A 4,484-nucleotide genomic window follows, 5' to 3' on the forward strand; every position below is an offset into this window, starting at 1 on the left:
TCTGGCAGCTAGTTCGGCTCAGCGGAGCTTTTGCCTGCGGGAGAGAGAGCCGAAGCTGGACGTGAGGCCAAGCAAACTGGCCGGGGCGAGCGCCGGAGGGAGGAGCGCGCGGAGGGAGGGTCCCTGCACTAGCCGAAACCCGGGGCCCGGCACTCCGCCCGCCCGCCCCCCCCCCCCCCCCGCCTACTCGGGTGGGGGCGCCTTCAAGCAGCCCCGAGATCGGCCGAGAGAGGGCAGCAACCGACCGCAGGATCCCCGCCCGCGGCCCGCTGCGTCCGCCTGCGACCCAACATCTTTTGCTCTTTGGAACAAAACAAGTGGTACGCACGCACGTCAAGTCACCCTCGGAGGAGAGGCTTTTCCAGAATGACTACCGAAGTCACTGCAGGTCTCCACCCGTGTGAGGTACCTTCGGGGCACAGCCCGATGTGGGGAAGGAGGTGGAAGGACTAGCGCGCACATCTGTGCGCCGGGACCCTGGTTCAGGGGACGAATTATTTCACAGCGTGGAGGAAGGGAAGGCAGGTAAACGCCCAGATTTCGGTGCGAGGCCGAGGGGCAGCAGCGCCATGCTGTGAAGGGGAACGCGCGGCTGCAGCTGGTTTCCCAGAGCCCAGTGCGCTCACATTCCGTTAAGTCTCCAAGTTTCCACCCAGTTCTGCCAGCGCAAGAGAGCCGCCCTGGCTCCAGCACAGCCTAGCAAAGACACTCCGGGAAGGCGGCGCGGAGTTGGGTGGTGGGGAGAGGAAAGAAGGGTGGGCGAGAGTTGTTAGGACCCTGCGCTTCCCGCGCACCGCGCGCGCTTCCCCAAGCAGCCCCTGCGGGCAGGAGCCCATCTGCTAGCGGACTGGCCCCGGGCGCTTTCGCCCAGGCATTCAGCGCTCGCGGGAGACCTGGTCCAGCTTCGTGCCTCCGTAACAAAGCCCCAAGAGCCCAGAGAGAGAGAAGCAAGGTGGGCAGGAGAAGCAGGGGAGGGAGTCCCAGCAGGCTGAGTCCCAGCAGGAGTGCAGCAGGTCAGAGCAAGCGGGACCTCGCGAAGTGGTGTGCGCCTACCCTCTCATTTTCCCGAGGAACTGTAAAACTACGGCCTGGAAAGACCAGCTGCGTCTTTGGGGCCCATTTCAGGACAGAGTGTTGGGTCAGGAACACGTTTCCATTACTCTGTTTTTAAAATACCCAATCCCAGGTCCCTCCGCTTCTTTCTATATCCAATAAATTCAAAGAAACCTGAGAATGTATAAGAAAAAATAAGCAGCCTTTTCTGATGTCTCCCAGAAGGCTTACATCAAATGCAGACACTCTTAATTCTGGGAGCAGCAAGAGGAGGATGCTTGGATATCTGGCCAGAGTTTGGGAGAGTACCGAAGGGATTGGGGGACTACCAGGAATGTCGGACGCAGGGACTGCTCTGCCTATGCGTCCCCCATACGCACCTCTCCAAAGGAGGAGAAAACTGCTCAGCTCCTGCCCCGCATCCCAAAACCACCACCCGGGCCCCAGGTGGTCTACAAACCATAAAGTACTCCGCACTTAGCCCCGCAAGCCGGTTAAGAGCTACAGCCCACAGATTGTGAGACTGCCCGCGGTAGGTGAGCCGGTGCCCAGGACTGAAAGCCCGGGAATCTGGCCAGCCCAAAGCCCGCGCCCGCTCTGCGCTTTCTGGCACCATCAAAGAAGAGATGCCCGTTTCTCCTCCATCTCTTCTACTTTCCCTACCAAAAACACTTACAGCCCAAAGGGATAGATGTCCTCAATCCTCAGAGTGGCTCCAGGCACAGAACTCGGGTGCGTTCGCTGGGCTGCTGACGTCCCCAAAGACAGCTGCACTTTGGGACCGCGCGCGCCAAGCAAGGGAGGCTGCCGGCGTTCCCCTTTAACGGGAACAACGCCCTGTCTGCGTCGCAGCAAAAGGGTGTGTCCCTTGGTCAGCGAGTGCTGGAGGGCGGGACTCTGGGAGGAGAGAGGGCAGGAGGGAGGGAGAATTGGAGGTAGTCACTGGACCGTAAATGCGCCTCTGGAAAAAGTCTATCATGGCAAAACCACTGCAGCTTTTACTCTAACAGGCAAGTCAGCTTCCTCACCTCCCTCCTTCCCTTGGCACCTTCCGAGTTCATGAAGACCAAATGTTGACCAATAAACTAGCCCCTTGTCCCCCTCAATCCTCTCGGGAAGAGCCTGCCAGAGGTCGCCCCCGTGGGTGCCCAGAGGTTGCTTACAAGCCTTGGCATCAGTCCCCACACCAGCAGCACACCCTCTGCTCCCAACAACCTGCTTTGTGTCTGCACCTAGGGCATGTGCTGGCCTCCTAGGATTCCAGGGTCCTATCTAGAGGCTCAGCTTCAGAGAGAGTTAGAAGGAGGGAGAGTCCAGGGATCAGAAGACAAGGTGCCAGAGAGTTGAGCACAACCAAACCGCAACCAGTTATCCTCTAGGTGGCAAGTGATGTTTGCCTGAGTTGGCTCTAGGCTTTCTGGCCCCTGGAGGTTGGCCATTTGAGGTGGGGGAAGAGCAGCCAGGTTAATCAGCTGACTCTCAGCCGCTGGAACATGGTGGTTCCATCAGGGCTACAGGAGGGTGGATAACTCTTCCAGGAGTGGCAGCGGTGGGCCCAAATGAGCAAGGCCAGCATTGCTGCATGAACAGGACACCGGAATGTGTCTTTGCTTATAAGGCAGCTGTTTACACACATGCACACACACCCGCCTGTAGGTGTCATTCTGTCATAAGACCTCACCTCTTGAAATGAATGAAATAATGCCATACCATTTCACTATTTGCAAGTGGTTGCTATTGTACCTATTGTACATTTTTCTCTTTAAGTAAAAATAAATTATTTCAAAGTTCTGTAGTGGTCTTTTTTAAATGTTTATATAATCAGATTAAAAAGAATACTTGTAAAAATTTTATTCAACACCTATATGTACGAAATATTTTAGCGGGACCTTACACCTTGCCTGAGAAATAGTATGATACAATGGTTAGTGTCTGACTCTGACCAGACATACCTAATGACCCTGCTTACTCAGGCCTATGGATCTGGGAAGTTAGCTATAGTTTGTTATGCTCCAGTTTTCTCATCTTCACTCGTACTGCCTGCTTTCCATAGTTATGGTGACAATTAAAGGAGAAAAAGTGTGAAGCAGTTAGCACAGTGTCTGAAATATAATAAGGGACCAGTGCCTACTAAATTATCATTGCTGTTGTTATTTCACACTTAACTCTCACCAACAACCCTCCATGGCAAACCTGCTCACCCCTCATCAAAAACAGCTTCTAACTTATGGCTGTTGTACGAAAGTATACATGTAGAATGACTGGGAAAATGGAAGTATTTTCTCTGTCTGAGAGTCATTGTACCCATCAAGTTTGGACTCATTGCTTTGCTTTATGCCATTCAGACTTTTATTTACTTAACCAACAATTATGTGGTCTATATACTGGATACTAGTCTAAGCACTTTATAAATACTAACATATTTAACTCAAGATTTTCTTTCTCTTCGTTTTTTTTTTTCCAAATAAACATTTTAGTGAGGCAGATACATCTAGAAAAGTGTATCTATAGTAAGGCACAGCTATTTCTCCCTTCCCTTTTGAAGCCAGTTTCATACCACCCCATGAGCTTCTGAACAAGTAGACCCCTTGTCTGTCACTGCCTGCAGCCAGCCTCTCGCCTGCTGGTTCCCTCCATCCTGGTGGTGAAGGAGGAAAAGTCAGCCACACCCAGGGCTAGCCAGACTCCTCCCCAGGTGGAAGTTTCTCCCTAAACTGCTACCAGCCCCAGGTCACCTGTGGGTTGTATGTGCAGAGCTGTTTCCCACCCAAGAAAGAGCATCTGGATCCCTTCTCCTTCCCAGTCTGATGTACTGGAGTTTCTAGATGCTCTCAAAGTATCCCACAAGCCTCGCCAGCCAGAGCCTACATTCAGTTCCTAACCAAGGATTTCAACAAACCCCTAACTCTCCAGTGAATTCCAACACAAACACACTGTCTCCACTGCAATCCTTTCCATTTGTGGTTTGCAAAGGATGGGGGATTGGGCAACTCTCAGCAAAACCTAAGCACATACCACCCAGAGGCACAGTGCCAATAAAACTCACCAGACCAAAGAGTGTAACCCCTTCCTCCAAGGACTTTGTCTGCAGTCAAATGCAAGAGCTGCACAGGCGAGGTCCTCCCCACAGGGCAGTGGAGAGACAGTGGCTGGCAGACTCTAAGCCCCACTTCTTCCAAGCAGGCTTCCCGAGATGTTCCCTGGTGGTGCTCCCTGTAACTGAAGCCAGACTAGGCGTCTTTCCAGTTTATTCAGGGGCTGGTCCAATGCTGGGATATGTCATGGTGGCCTGAGAGCCTCCCAGCCTCTACTATTTAAAGAGACAGTACCTAGCTTTATGTATTTTCCAAAACACAGTGATACCAAGAGGCCCTGCAGGACATGGAGAACCTGGAATCAACAGGGAGAGGAGCTTTGGGAATGCTCAAAAT

Source organism: Talpa europaea (genome assembly GCF_964194135.1).
Source record: "Talpa europaea genome assembly, chromosome: 7".
Classification (NCBI taxonomy): domain Eukaryota; kingdom Metazoa; phylum Chordata; class Mammalia; order Eulipotyphla; family Talpidae; genus Talpa; species Talpa europaea.